Source organism: Zonotrichia albicollis, chromosome 9 (genome assembly GCF_047830755.1).
Source record: "Zonotrichia albicollis isolate bZonAlb1 chromosome 9, bZonAlb1.hap1, whole genome shotgun sequence".
NCBI lineage: Eukaryota > Metazoa > Chordata > Aves > Passeriformes > Passerellidae > Zonotrichia > Zonotrichia albicollis.
The window spans coordinates 32,202,400-32,219,119 of NC_133827.1; the positions used below are offsets into that span (position 1 = coordinate 32,202,400).

General features: G+C 46.4%; 1 protein-coding gene across 15 annotated transcripts in view; it reads right to left on the reverse strand.

Annotated features, from left to right (window-relative positions):
• LPP (LIM domain containing preferred translocation partner in lipoma) overlaps positions 1-6,226 on the reverse strand; it is a 332,629-nt gene extending 326,403 nt beyond the window's left edge. For 11 of the 15 annotated variants that reach the window (XM_074547233.1, XM_074547234.1, XM_074547230.1 and 8 more), the window contains exon 1: positions 5,708-5,839. The gene's annotated coding sequence lies outside the window, so the exon portion shown is untranslated. Of the gene's footprint in view, positions 1-5,230; positions 5,354-5,707; positions 5,840-6,093 lie in introns of those variants that run through there. The other 4 variants (XM_074547227.1, XM_074547223.1, XM_074547229.1 and 1 more) reach the window with 2 other exon arrangements.
• Between the last annotated feature and the right edge of the window lie 10,494 nt (positions 6,227-16,720).

A 16,720-nucleotide genomic window follows, 5' to 3' on the forward strand; every position in this document is an offset into this window, starting at 1 on the left:
AGGAGAGGGTAGTTACGAATTTATGCATAAACAAGACCTGACTGCGCAATTCAGAGCTAACAGGGCAGTTTACTAAATGTTAATTAAATCCTTAGTGCCTGTTACTCCAGTCATGGACATCAACTTATTTTTAAATTAAATAAGCAGTAAATGCTTAGATGAACTTCTATTAAATTTCACCCAGTGAGTGAAGTATGTGGGGCTTTTAATAGACATTAAACAAGATAGTTATGGCAAGTTAGCTGATACTTTATTACCTAAAGATAATGGCCATATTAAATCTCAACTAACTATTCCACTGGCAGCACAATCATCCAAGATTTGGCGGAAGTTTTCCTGCTTTGAAACATCACTGAGCAGCAGGAGCAAGGGGAGGAAGGCAGCCGGGAGCTGAATGGCACCTACTTAGAGGGTGCTCATGTGCATAAACTCTCTAAGGCACAAGACAGGATCCCTCCCAGCCAGATCTGCAAACCCCAAAGAGGGCTGATGGACCCAGCAACAAAACTGGCATAAGCCAGAGACCCTCATGCATCCCTCTCTGCCCCAAATCCAACCTAAGTGTTTATGGGTTTGCTGAGGAATCACAGTACTCCAAGGTTCCCTTATGCCATCAAGGGCAACAGAAAATATCCTAACAGCCTGCAACACTCCAAAGCTTATAACATTGTCTAAGAAAAGGTTATCAGCAGCCCACAACTCCACCGATGTTTGTTTTCCTTCCCTGAGCATATTGTGATAGTTTGGGAGTTCTTCTGACTCACACGTGTGTGTCACTGTCACCCACAGATCCCAACAACAGATACTGACAGTCTAAAATGACAGAGACTTGCTGACAGTGACTTAAAAAAAGATCATTTTCATGCCAGCTCTTGCAGTTGCTCAGAACCTGATCGAAACCAGCTCTTGGAGATCAAAACAGAATCTCCACTGAGTCGTCTCTGCCGATAACCTTAATTGCAATGATTAAGTGTGGGTAACGGGTTTTAGTTGTTTTCATGTTTGGACTGGAAAACACTGCCAGCCCCACATGGCCTGCCATGCCCAGGAGCAGGATGAATGAAAAGAAGCAACCCTGTTAAACTCTGCTTCTTAGGCAGGCATAAGCTCTCAAAAGCTTTAATGTTTTGTGGGGTTTTTTTCTGGTCTGTGGTTTTCGGTTTGATTTGTTGTTTTCTTTTCTCTGTTTGTTTCTATTTTGCAAAACAAAGAGCTTCCTAAATCAGAAAGAGGAAAACACTAAGTTCTTCAAACTTTACTGATTCTCTCCTCCAATACACACACGGACACCAAACACAAGACCTTCCCTCCAATCCCTCCTCTGGAACCCTTGTTTGTAAAGTTATTTCAAATATTTTCCTATGTAAAACCCACACTCTTTAAAGGCATTGTTCCTTGTGAATCTGTGCATCAGATAACCCACATCCTTTCATAATTTATGGTTTCCATCTCCTTTGCTCGTTCCTCCTCTGCTCTGGCTGCAATTGCAGTAATCTCCCTAGCTTTCCACAGAACTACGCTGATACAAGAGTGAGAGCAAAGGGAGATGAGGAAGCTGCTGGGGTGAAAGACTGGCTGTGGAGGACCTTGTCTTGCAGACAGGAGCATCACTGTCACATTCACATGTGCACACAGCAAACACAGTCACTGAATCACAGACTTCTGCTGGGTCACATGGACTCTGTGTTCATCTTACTTGCCTGAAGGTTTCTCCCCATCAAAAACAAAGTACCTAAAAAGCACACACATATCTAAAGAATCATAGAATATCCTGATTTGTATGGGACCTACTCTTGGCCAGTGTGTATTTCTCCATCATCCTGATGCCATCTTTAAAACCTCTCCATGTATTCAGAGGGACCTAGCTCCAGCTTAGCAGAGCTGCCACAGAGCACACCAGAGCCTGGACAATCAGTTAAAGGTGGAACCCGGCATCTGGGGCCAGACAGAGCAGAGTGGGCAAGTGTTTCTCAAAGCCATGTCAGGGAGAGAAGAGCTCAGCAGGAGAAAGGCAGAGCTGTGTGGGTCAGGCCTTCAGAAGCTTGAGGAGCAACAAAAAGCCACTGAGAATGTACTGTTCACACAACCACGATGGGCAGAGCAATAGAGAAACCACTGCGGGCACCCTGAGGGTATTTGTTTCCACAGACACACGGAAACTGTTCTTGGAACAATTTGTCATCCACCCAAGCTACTGCTTTTCTCTATCTGTGTCTATCTAGTAGTGTCAGCCAGAGATGCTTCATGGAAACCTACATGAAACTGTCTCTTCTTTCCAATTAGATGTTTATGATACAATGGGCACAGCACAAACTGGGTACAACTCTCAATGTATCTGACACTCATACAATCATCCCATCTTCTTTTCAGACTTGGCTAAACTTGTCCTCAACAACATTCTGCATGATAAATGCCACCATCAGTTACACTGAAAAGCACTTTCTTCATTTTGAATTGACTACTTTCACCTTGGTTTTCATTTTTACAGAGAAATAGACATCCCTTTTCCTCAGCACTCACTGTTTCTCTGACACCGTTCTAACCTGTGTCCTTCTAGCAGGAGTGATCCGACACTGCTCATAAAACTCTCTCAAGTTTTCCAGCTCCCAGCCATTCTTACTATCCCTCTCCAAAACTGCATACACGAAGTTTGACTGATCACAAGAGTATTGCTTAAGTTTTATAGTAAGGCAGGTGATTTTAACAAACAAGGCAACAGCCAGGCTTCAAAACAGAATGGTATCTCTAAACATGAACCCCCACACCATAACTCTTACTAGAAGTTACAATTAAAAATACATACCGATGATAATATATGTAAAAGCACTCAAGCTCCCGTGAGATTGCAACCAACACTATGAGGTACCTTGCAAAACTCACTAGCCCAGCTCGGGAGCTTCATCCCTGAACATCCTAGAGAAACAAGTGCTTTAGCAAGGGATACACACCCGAATCTGCCATTACACTGCTTGAAAGCTTGAATTACACTGCACCGGTTCCTCATTGTGCCCATTACCTCACTAACGCAGCACAGCTGAAGGTGTTTCTCAGGGGAATCCAACTTGGCAATACAATGTACTCTGCAAATTTCCAGGAGACAAGACAGGTAAACTAACCACAATTCCCAAGACCCAAATATCACTTCTGACCTGCCAGTGCAGAACCAGGCTTTTGCCTGTTTTTCCTGTTTCACAACCGCACATCACAGACATCATTCAATACTTTTATCCCCTAAAGCTGGGTGACTCTCCACCAAACACTAATAAGAGAAAGGATTCACAGAGCTGGAACCCACACTGAGATGGGCAAGCTCACCAGCACCCTGCCCTGATAACCAGGCTGATCTCTTTGGAACAAATATTTTCCAAGGGTAAAAATCTCACCTCTGTGAAACAGGAATTGGAGTTTCTCTCCCAGCTCAATACCAGCATCTCTGCCCCACCAGTACCAACCACACCAGGCAACCAGGGCTGGCAAGACAGAGACAGCTGTACAGCAAGAAAAGCAGCAATTCTCACTGACCCAGGCACCATGGAGACTGAACATCAGCAATTCAGAGCAGCTTGGAGCTGCACCTAAAGAAACTTGAATGAGACAGCTCTAGCTTCATTTTCCAGGACATGTCTTTCATTTCCAACCTGGAGCTTACCCAGACAGCATGCAAGGGCTGCATGCCACCAACCAGGACCGCTGGCAACACGGGACACACACAGTCAATGTGCCCACGGCCACGCTACACACACAGTGGGAGCAACTTTTGGGAAGCAGGTCTGCCACCACTACACAGCATCTCTCTACAGGACCATCACTGATGGCAACTTACTGCTGCTACTCTGCTGGACCCAGGTGTCCCTGATCTGGCAGGTTTTCCCAGCCCACACAAGCTGAGCCAGGTGAAAAAAGGAAACCTGAAAAAAACAATTAAAGGAAAACCATCTATGGAACAACGGCAACAAGCCTGAAGGGCCCACTAGCAGCGCCTGCATCGTAACAAAGTTAAAGGCAGGGTTTGACAGGGAGGGTAGGAGCTTGCTGACAGGTGGTTCTGTGGCCACCACACACACCATGAGCTGCTGATAGCCTATCCCGCAGGGAAAAACCTCCAACAAAGGCTAAACAATTGAAATAGGGGAATAACAGAGCTAATAAATTTAGGAGCAATAGGCTGTAAGGTCATAGGGTGGGCAGGGTAAGACAGACCAAGCCAAGAGACAGAGAGTAATTTTCAGCAATAAATCTTTATCCATAGACACACATATTTCCCAAGGGAAATCACAGAGTATTATTTAGCCTTGTATGGGCCAGTCCTGCTTCAGCAACGGTGGGGAATAATTAGAAAGTCCCCTACATCCCTAAACTGTCCTGGTGCACAGCAGGCTGAACTACACACAGGACAGCGGCCAACATTTTTCAGCAAGAAGACAGCCACATTATTAACATAGAGATGAAATGCTGTGTCCTCTTCTCCAGTTTTGCATGTTCCCATACTTTCCTAAATATCCCATTTCTCTCATTACTTGGTGAGCTGGCACCTGCTGTATCACCCAGCTCCCAGGCACTCCCCACTCTCTCAGCTCTTGCCCCAGAAATCACTCCTGCAATGTATAAGCATAAACTCTACAGGTAAGTAAGTTCGTGAAAGCAAAGAAATCCTGGAATGTCTCCAAAAACACTTGTGGCTCTATGTGAGACCTTCCTTTTTTGCATGGGTCAAAACCCCTTTGTGCAGAGGGACCAAGGTGTTGCAAATGTGTAGGGAGACACATCAGCAGGTCTTATGGCTCCCGCAAGCTCATTAAACTTTTGTGTACCAATTGCCTAGCAAAATAGAAACAGACAGGAAACTTACTCAAGAACAACACAACTGGGCTAAAAAGTCAATTCCTACAGGTGTAGGAAAAAAGAAACAAACAAAAAGTAATCAAAACAAAGCAGGAGAAGCCAACTCTCGTTTGTTTCAGCGGCAGGGCCAAGCTGCACCTCGAGGTACAGGAGGCAGAGCAATTAGGCAGCAGTTGCTTCATCACCGCCTCCTCGGGAGCACTGCCGGCTCCCCAGCACAGCCCCGGGGCGCGGGGAGTGCTCCCGAGCAATGGCAGGAGTAAGGTTTGCCTGTTCAAAAGAGGAGAGCAAGAAAGGGGGAAGGCCAAAAAAAACTTATGCTAAAAAAAAAAGAAAAAAAAAAAAGCCGTGGGTGACGTCAGGGTGTGGGAAACTTTTCCGTCCTTACCTGGTGGGGAAGGCAGGGCCTCCCCCGGCATATAAAAAGCTGCCGGAGCTTTACTCAACTTATTATTTACTACGACCCGCGGCCGGGGGTCGGCGGGCGGCGGGGCGGGGCCGCGGCAGCCGCCTCCCGGGCCAGGTGCACCTGCGGCACCGTCCGCCCGCTCGGGGGGCCCGGCCCGGCTCACCCCGCCCGCCGACCCCGGCCAGGAGCCGGGCACCGGGGCCGCCCCAGCACCGGGGAAGCTGCACCTGGCCCGGGCCCGGCGCTGCCCCCGCCCCGCGGCCAAGCCCGCACCGCACCGGGCCGGCCCCTCCGGCGGCCGCGGCGCCCCGGGCGGAGGGAGGAGCCAGGGCGGCCCCCCCGGGCGGCCGGCAGCGCTCCCCGCCCCGGCCGGGGGCTCCAGCTGCGGCACAGCTGCATCGGCGGGCGGACGGGGGTGGGGGGAGGAAGGGGGTAAGTTATTATCTGCAACAATACCTCGGGGGAGGAGGCAGCGGAGGCGAGCGCGGCGGCGGCGGCGGGAGGAGGTGGCGAGGGGCGGGCCTGGGGCGGCACCGGGACCGCCCCCCGCGGCCGCCCCGCACCGCCCGCCCCCGGCCCCGCCGCCGGCCCCTTCCTTCCGCCCGGCGGCCCCTTCCGCGCCCCTGCCCCGCGGCGTGCCCCGCTGGCCCCTCCCGCGCTACCGGCTCCGGAACCCCCGCGCCGCTCCCGCCGCGTCCCCCAAGCGGCCCCTCCCGCGCTCCGCCCCGCACATCCCTCCCTGCCTTCCTCCCTCCCTGCCTCCCTCCGGCCCGCCAGCCTCCCGCATCCCCCCGGCCGCGCCGCTCCCGCATCCCTCCGTCCGCGCCCCCCCCCGCCCTTACCTCCCCTGGGGCGCAGGGAGGGGCGGCCGCGGCCCCGAGCTCGGCGGGACGGCCCCGGAACAAAAAGCGAAAGCGGCGGCCGCTGCCTCCCGCTCTGCCGGGCTGCCGCGCTCTGCCCGCGGCTGACGTCAAGGGCCCAAATTCCTGCCTTTCCCTGCAGGCAGATTTGTCCATGTAAGGGCTGGGGCCGGGGCCGGGGCCGGGGCGGCCGCACGGCGGGAGGGGGCTGCGCTGCGCCGCGGCTGGGGCGGGGGACGGGCGGCAGCGGCTCCCGGTACCGGGGCGGGGGGGAACGGGGGCACCGACCCTGTGAGCATCACCTTGTGCTCTGCATCCCGGAGCCAGGAGAGCCCTAGGCCCAGAAATGCAGCCTGTGCCTTGCGGGATCCAACTTTTCACAGGGAAGTTTTGTCCAAGGCTCCTTTTGATTCTTTGGGTGCTTCTCCAACCAAGTTTTAATCTGTTGTTCCCCAGCTGGGGCAAAGAACAAGGTGAGGGGAGGTGAAAAAGGTGCAGGGAGTTCCAAAGGAGCTGCCTGTTCACAGGTTCAAAACAAGACTTGTTGCAAATACTAAGGGCAGGGAGAAGGAAAACTATTTTCTGATTGCTTTCTGTTTGATTGTTTTTTGGCTATTTCTAAGGACTGCAATTAAAATAAATTGGGATGTTGAGTGTGATTGTTTTTGTAATGGAATGTTACCCTTTAAGTAGCTGTTCGGTGTCCGCATCTGTCCTGAAGAGAACGGGAAGGCAGAGGGTTACATTGTGTTCAGGCTGTGCAGGGGAGCCTTGCCAAACCTTACTCATTTGGAAAGAGATTTCTGGGTGAGTTTGCAGGCACTTCAAATGTATTTCATTTTTAAAATAAAGGGCTCTGGTGTGTGCTTTCAAGAAGATGTTTACATCTTATCCCATTACCAGCTTTAATGTCCACAGTCAGTGCTTGACAGCCCCAGGAGGGCAAGATTGCTCATTTGGACACAAAATAAAGGACAGTCAGTGCCTAAAATACTTAAGCTCTAGCAGAAAATTGTGATTCAGCCTCTCTCCACCTTCAGTGGCTGCCAAAACCAGTGTACTTCCCAATCAGAGACCCCAAGAGATTTCACCCCACCCTGGCAGATCCCCTCAGAAGGGAAAGCATGGCATTTCCCAAATTTAATCCTCAGTGCAAACCCCCCCTCTAGGGTTGATTTGGTATCTCATGCTGGCGTTGTGGACCAGAGGTGCTAAATTCCCCCCAGGAACAGAGGCCTGCCAGGGCCAGATTGGCTCCTTAGAAGCACTGCAGCTAAATCTGCATGAGCAGTCATGGCTGCAGGTGTTTTCTAAGCATTGGAACTGTGACTAGAAATACCCCAGCCTTGTCCTAGCCGCCTACCTGGTGTTTAAACCCTGCTGAGATCCTAAAGCAAAGGTGAATGGCTGTGAGTCACCAGGGCCCCGTGCCGTAGGTGTTACTCTGTGAACCTGGCCTCTTGTGAAAGATGGGCATGGCTGATTCCCAGATGGAAGAGACTGCAGCACCAGCTCAAGCTGAGCAGCCAAAACCTTTGCCTGGGGCCCTGTAAACCCAGGTTCAGTTCCCTCCTGCAGAACCTACAGTTCACCTGTCTCCTGCCAGCTGAGTGTTGGGCTGCAGGTTGTGCTCCTGCATTGTGCCCCGAGGATGAGTCACAATGGGATTTTCCTCCTCCAGGAGCAGGTGGTCATCACCGGGGGTTTCCTGGCGCCCATGTCTGTCAATCTCAGCGTGCTGGAGCTTTCCATGGCAGATAGACACAGGAACTGTTGCCTGTTTTGGTTTTCTTTCTTCAAGTGTTCTTGCAGAGCTGCCACAGCCCTTGCATTGTGTCAACTGGTGTCTAGGGGAAGTATATGAACACTAGAAAAAACCCTTTGGCACGAGATGAGAGACAAGTGTTCTTCATTTAGTATTTAAGACAAAACCAGTGGTCAAATATTTTCCTGGTCCCATATCCAACAATTATTGCTTCTTTATCCATCAAGCTTATGAAATTTTCCAGTGCTGTTAACAGAAGATAGAATACCATGCCCGTCCATAGCAGTGTCCTTTAAATGATCCCAAAAGTTTTAAGCTTTGAGCCTCCAGAGTTTGAGATAGTAACTACTACTACCTCCATTTTGCTGGTAGATGAACTGTGACTAATCCTCTGCAGCACAGCAACAGAAGTTTGATTTGCAGCCCATTACCCTTGTAACATGCTGCCCAGAATGGTCACTGCCTTGTCAAACACAGCATGAATTTTCTGGGTTTTTTTCAGTTTCCTATCATGACTGATATCATACACTTTGGAAATGAAAGTAGAAAATTCAAGGTGTTGAGCCTGGCTGTGAAAATCTGCTCTTTGCCTGGAAAGAATCAAAAATACTGGCAAACATACAATCATTCCTTTGGTAATATCTACCGCACCCTGCACCATAACAGCAAAATGAATTAAACAGCAAAAGACTGAAATGCCTGACATTGCATAGGCCAGTCAGGAGGCAGGAATACAGGAGTCAGCCTGGGCCAGTATTAATTCAAGGAAATTAAGTTTTTTAGAGTTTAAGGTGCATGACTAGGAGATTGGAAACTTGGCTTCTGCTCCTACTTTCCCTGTATTGCGTGATTTTAACCAGTCAGTTCACCTTCCCATGTCTGGAGGAAACCCACAGCACAAGGTTTAGAACAGGGAATGACACACCATGATCTCCTATCAAACCCCATTCTGTGCAAATTTTCCAGAAGTCAGCAAGTGAAACCTTCTTTTCAGAGTTCGGGTCTCTCCTTTTCAGTGAGATTTCATATGCAAAAAATCACGAAACAAAAAACTCAGGATGGGAAGAGCCCTTAGGAAGCCGCAGGAATTCCACCTCTCAGGCAATAGAGCAGGAGCAGCACTGCCTAAACTGACAGGGGTTCAGCTACCCTGCTCATAAGAATATGTAAAGGATCCATTCCAGAACTTCACAGTTGGATATGTTTGCTTTATCTCCAACCCAAGTCACTTTTGCTGCAAGTCAGCTCTTAATCAGATGAAGTTGTGGGGAACTGAGATATTCCCTCACTAGCAACAATTCCAGAACAACAGGAAAGTCACCCACCTGGTGAACTAATTCTTCTGTGGGTAAAAGCCAAAGAGGCTGGAAAACACACTAAGCATGTGTTTTTGGGAGAGCTGCCACCTAATTTAGAGACAAAGATCAGATGCAATTAGTGTTAGATCAAGTGGAGACTCCTCTGCCCCAAACCACAGCACTGCTCACCCGCCTCACCAGGAGGACGCCAGTTTGCACCAAGACATGCAGTGTCACACTTGACCCTTCCATCTCTAAAGGGCATTCTTGGAAGCACATGCAAAACCTGAGCTCACAGCAACAGCATTCCTGTGGCACTGGGAAGGAATGAGGAAACACCAGCATGGATATTAGGCAGATGGGAGAGAAAAGACTCATCCTGCAAGACTGAAATAATTTCCCAGCAGGGTTCTTGTTTCTGATTGAGAGATACACATGTGTGCTGCCTGGTAGAACAAATCTAGAAACAGCAGCGGGGCCAAGCTTTGTCATTCCCCACTTTTGCAGGTATGTTTGCACCCAGACGGGAATGCAAGACGCAGTACTGAGCAGGCTTTAGTGAGTCACAGATCTCTGACAGCAATTGAGACTGCGCCAAAACCCCAAGGGAATCTTCACTGGTGAGAAATACAGTCGCCAGCAAACTCCCCAATTTTCTGTGAGAGTATCAGAGATAGTAACCCTCATCAAACCCTCCCTCTCTGGGCACGTCTTGGAGTTGCAAGTGGTTCTCAAGATGCTCAGTTTTACCAGGCCATCAGTCCTGTCTAATTCCATATCATTTCACTGTTGGCCATGGTGAGTCTGGTGTAGCTCAGGAAAGTATAAACCTTCCTGCAAACATTATGGGCTCTGCTCCCTGTTCTACTTCATTACAGTCTAAGCCACAGTAGCCTGTGCCTCAGGAATGGTAAAGTTTTGTAAAACTGCTATATTCCAGCGCTGATAAGTACAGTCAAGCAATGTGCTAGTGTAGCATACTTCATTTTAAGGATATGCTTAAATCCAATTTGAGCCCAGAGAGATTTCAGCTTAGATTTAAGGGTTCCATTGAACAGGATGAATTTAAGGACTGAAGTGTTTTGTTAGACTGTATCTTTGGTTAATGAGGAAGGGGACTTGCTAGTGCCTAGAAGAAAGAACTGCCTGAAGCATTTTGGCACATCCAAACCATTACTAGCACTACTCCTTTCTTCTAATGAATTTTGATGAAATTAACACAAAGAATTGGTAAAAAAGTTGATAATTTCATTAACAATCCTCACTCTGAGTCTCAGTTTAGTAGGGGAAAAAAACCAAGCTTCTAGTATCTCATCAGAACGATGTGTAATAATTAAAGCAGAAGCCAGACTTTGTATTTTATGCCATCCAGTATCTTGCACAGAATCTCACTAATAGTAAATGCCTCATGTCCAGATCTGAACACAGAAATAATGAATGCTTTGCCAAACAGGAAGAGAATCAGTTAAATACTTTATGGAGCCTACACTGAATAAACAAAGTACCCCAGTCTTAAAAGAAATATTTGTGGTAACAAAATATTTTGGGGGACATTTTTGCATGGGTTCTGACCTCCCCGTTGAGAATCAAAGTGAAAATATTGAATGTACTAAGCAGATGTCTTCTCCTAGTGACAGCAAGATGAGCAAAGACAGCTGGTTAGAAGAACAACAACAACAAAAACACATCATCATTCCTGCTTCAGCTCCAAAAAATCTTGGACTTGTTGTCATGGAAGAAAGCTATATGTGTAAGAAGCCAAGAAAAAGACAAATATTATTGAATCTGGTAGCATTTTAGTGAATGTGCTGGAAATAACTTAAGTAGGAAGAAAAACTGGATGCACTCCATTGTTTATTAAAAGAATGCCTCTTCTTATTTCCACAGGGACCTATAGCCTATATAGGCATTAACACATTTGCAAGATACATATTTTAAATATGTTTCTTCATTCGTCAATCTTAAGGACTCTTCTGCTAAAGTAAATAGAGTTACAGCTCATGGAAATGTATACAGCCACAAAAATATTATCTCTGCAAGCTAAAAATGCCAACTGTGGATTTTGTCTGTAACTCCTTCAATCAGGGAACATGGGTGTATTGCAGAGACACCTAGAGAGATCTTAAATATTAGGAAGGGAGAAGATTAGAAAATTAGACTCCCTTGGTGAAACACAGGATAAATAATTCACAATGAAAAAAGGAAAAGAAAAAAGAAACCAAAATTAAAATATGAAGAGCTCTTCTGGATGAAAATCAGTCTGAGGTGTGTTGAACAGATCCAAGAGGAGTTTTTGGGCAAGACTGAAAAATAAGCCAGTGACCCTCTGGCCACTCTGCTCAGAGGCAGTACATTCTCTCTTGATAGTTTTCTTCTGAACAAAACTTGATTTCTGTGCTTGACCCCTGGACATTTCCATTTCCTTTTCTGTGGCTTTGGGCAGACTTGAGCGAAGAACAGGATTGATGAGAAGAGTTAAAGAAATCAAAAGCTGTGCAGTTGGTAATGGCAAAGACAAGTGACTTGAGGTGGATGTTCCCAGTAACTTGAGGTTGTTGTTGGGCTGTTAGGTAGCCCAAATTTCATGATGCCATCAGACAGTGCCCTATGCAACAGCAAAGCTCTGGATTTGCTGGCTCGGGAGGTGTCCTGTGTGGAGTGCTTCAAAACACCTACAGAGGTCCTAAATGATTTAAAGCCTTGAAGATACAAGAGGTTAATTCGGTTTATACTAAAGATATATACAAAGAAAATTATGTAAAGAAAAATATTTCGTTTGGAAAACAACTGCCTTGAGAATTGAGAGCTGTGACCAATCTGACATACCAGCTTGTAAACAGAGGACAATGAAGTCAAAAGGAGAGGATGTGGCTGCTGGGTCTCCAGTTTCTGGCTGCCAGCTTTGCCCTTTCTCCATGAGGTGATTAGGCAGTAATAGTTTTTGAAAGCAAATTGGTTTATTTACATAATTTTCTACCCAGAAAAGCAGGGTTAAGTATGCAGCTCTGCAGTAGAACAGATGTGGGACTTGGGGAAAATTGCAGCTTGAACTGGAAAAGCTTCCACCATTTGCCAATATCTTGGAGAGTCTGGAATCTTTCTCATCTCTACTGGTACAAAAACAGAACTTCTCAACATTTTGGAGGACTTCCTCCCTTGTAAAAAGGACAAAAAGCATGCAATGAAAAACAAATCACAGTGCCAGAAGTGACTGAGAATCAGTTTTGCCTGTTTTAATTTCCCACCTTGCTAGCCTCAGCTCTGAGATGTGACTCCCAGCCAGTCCAGGAATAACCATGCCACAACAGATCATCTCAGCCAGAAATTCCATGCTGACTCCAAGAAAACATTTCCTAGAGTATCTTGCTAAAATGGATACACTCCCACACACACTACATGAAAGGAATCATGTCTGACAAATAAACATTTCTTAATGAGAAACACTTGTCCAACATGTTTCTCCCCAGTACTCAGGAGCTTTGTGCCTCAGTGCACCATCAATAAAAGGAGACAACAGCCCTTCCCTAGGCTCTGGGAGATCACTCTGGGCTATGAAAGTGATGGACTCCTTACCTCTATTAGTTACCCTCAGAACTCTGTATACCTTATAGCACATTAGTATGGACTGACTCAAGAATTTTTATAGACCCATTTCAGCCCGCGTTTGACCTTGACCAAGAGTGTCTCTTCCCACAGGCTGCTCCATTTGCTCCATCCCACTTTGGAACACAGAGGCAATGCAGGGCACCTCAGTATCCCTGAGCTCAGCCATCCCTGAATGCGCATTTCCTCACACCATCAAAAATTTGGATCACCAAGGAGACAGCCCAGCCCCGCTGCCAGTGAGGTGACAGATCCCTGGCACCAGAGCTGGGCTCAAACTGCTCATGAGCTGCTTGTGGCTGGGGAGGAATGTCTGCAGAGAGCTAAACCAGATTGCTCATAGATCTCTTCCAAATTGTCTCTAATTTAGTGGACAATTTGAGAGTAAATGTGTGCTGGAAGCACCATCTTTCCTTCAAAGTAATAACCCGAGAACACTGAGTTTGTGGCTGCACTGGAGAGACCTTAGGATCTCACTGGTGCCTTGGCAAATCCTTTAGATGTCAGAGCCACCGATGAGTATTCTGTCCCCTCTCTCAGAACACTTTAAGTATCTGTTTGATGCTACAGACACACCACAGCCACCACAGCTCCAGGAATGTGGTACAGTTCCTGGCAAGGGCTGGCTGAGGTTGTGAGCCTGAAGCAATATGCTTACAAATACCTGATCTGCACAGAGCTTTTAGAGATAGTGGTTCCAAAGCTTCAGGAAAGCTGATATTTTGGTGCCACCTTTGTTTCTTAGTCCCACACCTACTGCAGGGAAACAAGGAAAAAAATTCAATTGGTATTTGCATTATCCTGTCTACATTTCAGCCACAAGGTTCCAGCATTTGCAGAATTTCTGGAGGCCCATCTCACCTGTTCAACATCTCACCCCTCCCAAGCATAAACTGAAAAATGCCACCTTTCTCCACTATTAAATCAAAAGCTGTCTACACCCATGTGTCAGCTGTTCACCACCCTCTGTTTCCTCCCTTTGGGCAGCTGATCAGGGATAATGACCTATATCCTTGAAGCATTTGTTTTATTTAGCATCACAGAGAAGGAGGGCTTAAGGCAAACAACATAATTATATAACCTTTCCCACCCTATCTTATTACAGAGGGATCAGTTTGCAACTTCACCTGCGGAAACACAGCAGCTCAACTCTTTGAATGTCCATGACTTCATCTGGGCTCTTTCCTGCTCTGCTTTTGTCCTAAGCAGAATGGTTCACACATCTTTCAGTTAAGAGCTTTCACTCATTCTTTACATTCAGGTGGGAGCAACAACCTACTCAGCCTTGCTTTAGCCACATTGGTGTTGCTCCACAGATTCCTAGATGACATGGCCATGCTGCCCAGATGGTAGGGAGGCCCTGATGGAGAGGTGAATATCACAATGCAGTGTTTGAGAGAACCCAGACTCTGTGCCCAGCACCCAGAACATTGCATTGGTTAACGCTGTTGCTGTTGAGCACCAACTGCAGGCTCTGCACAGGGATCTGGGACTGGTACACACCCTGCATCAAGCCTCACCCCACAATGAGACAGGCAGGCAAACGAGAAAATTGGGCCCTGGCCCCTTCCTGTGATTAGGTCATTATAATGGGTAAATATTTTCCTAGATAGACAGCTGAGATAAAGAACTTCTGATGTCTGAAATGGAGTTTGAACAAAACTTGGAAGGACTATCCCTACCTTATAATTCTTTATAATGTGCTTTTACCAAATAAATGTCTTTTTTCCCCAAAGAACCCAGGGAAATTTTTCATTGAATAGCAAGAACAGCATCTAGTATACAGCCAAACTGTTCACCAGCAAATATATAGAATGGATTTAGTGACAGGTACCAAGGGTTATTCCCAGAGGACATTACAGCTCTACACCATTCAGTCTAAATATTTACTGAGGAGTACAGAAAAGTGAATGGTAGAGATAGAGTCCCAGAGATTGGCTTAGAGGTATCAGTTTAATAAAAGCCTGTTTCTGCAGAGAAAAATGATTGTGATTGTTTTTTAATGAAAATCAGTGTTCTCGTGCTATGGCAAATAGTGATTATTCATTCTCCATCCCTCTACTCTGCATTATTCATGATTTTGTGGCCTCTGCTCTATCCTCTCCCTTGCTATTCCACTTTCACCCTGAGTTTTCTCCAGGTTTGGGAGCTTTTGTATCAGATAAACTAGTTTATAAGGTAGTCTTTGAGGAACAGGTCTCGCTTAAATCTCACATAATATCCAAGAATGTTCTCCGGTATTTGACCTCTTTGTGGATGAAACAATACTCTTCAGACACAATAACCTTGGTGTTTCAAAGCTGTAACCAGCACCTGTGGAGTTTTCAAACAAATAGGCTCAGTGTTCCTTGGTGCAGTCTTCCTCACTGCTCCCACATTTAATTGCTTTGTAATTATACTTGTAAAACCTGCAATGGGATTACACATGGGGGAAAGAAAAATAATTTTAAAAATCACATTTCAGAATAGGAGGGGATTTATGGGAGCTGCAAGACAAAGAAAAACCCACCTTTCTTTCTTTCTTCATTGTTGTCTTTGGAAGGCAGCCATCAAAGTTTCCTTGTCAGTAATACAGGGATTTGTAAATAGAACAAAGAGCTTCCTCACACCAAGGCACATTATATAACCCAGCGCCGTCACTGTGTGTCTTCACAGGCAGTTCCCTTGAACTTTGCATCTCGCTCCTCCTGAGAACAGTCCTCCATGCCAGCTTGAACAGATGTGGCTTCCTTTAGGAAAGGTTTTCTGTTAGGGTCATTCTGACTTCCCCTTCAGAGTTTTCCAGCCTCATGTGCTCTTTGCTCAAGGGATTACTGTGGTGGACACTAACTCCATGCGCTACTGTTAAGCTTCTCCTCACCTGCTGGCTGAGCTGAATGAGTGCTGAAATCTCTGTTCCACAGAAAAATCTGACATTTCATGTTTTCCTGAATCAGACCGGAAAGTTGCAATTTCCTGTGAACCCAAATTCTGAGAAACATGTCAGAAAGAGCAAAATGGCCCCAGCACAGCCTTTTGTTTGGGTGTTATCTACAGGTTTTTATGAGACTTAAGCTGGCTTTAAACACATCATGTTCCAAGTGATCCCAAATGCCACCAGGCAGTACCCACTGTTCCCAAAGTCACTCGGGGAGCTGTGGAGTCTGACAAGGGTGCTTTGCAAGAGAGAGGTGACACACAGCCAGAAATGGTTTTCTCTCACCCCATGCATTATTCTAGTATTGCCACCGCTTCCATTCCATCAGTGCAGTCACAGACTTCAAGCTTACAAGTATTTTAATTCTTATTTTCCACGCTCCTTGAAAACAAAGGCTTTTATAATATATCTCTGACGATATAACTCAATAGTTTGTACGGGCATACTATTTCCAACATATTGAGTGCATATTCAATGGCGCTATTTTAAAATTTAATTATTTAAGATGTTTTAACTAAATCAGGGCACAAGACCATGAAGACTCTCTTATTTTAGTATCAATAGAGCTTGTTTTTCATCTCTGGTTGGTTAGAAGAGTTTTGTAAATGAACATGGATAAGACATTCTACAGCCAATGTACATCACCAAATGCAAAAGTTCACACTGGTTAAACTAGGGTGGTATCAGCTTGTGTGAAGGCAGCTTTGAAGCTGCAACAGCATAGTGGGAAAAGCAGCCCTGCCCTGTGAACAAGTGAGAAAAAACAAAAGCTGCTGCTAGCTGGTCTTCATGGAAATGAAGTTTAAAAAAATAAAGAAAAAAGAAAGAAAAAAGAGGTGGAGGAAGGAACAGACACATACTTCAAGACCAAATTCTTGTCAGACTAAAAATGAGTGTAACTCCCACATTGCAACACTTTGCAGGTCTAATAGACACAAAGCTGTTCCTTCACCCGAAAGCCAAACATAAAAGTCACGGAAACCCATCATGCCAGTTCTGTGCCTGCTTTCCGGAGCAGAATCTCTT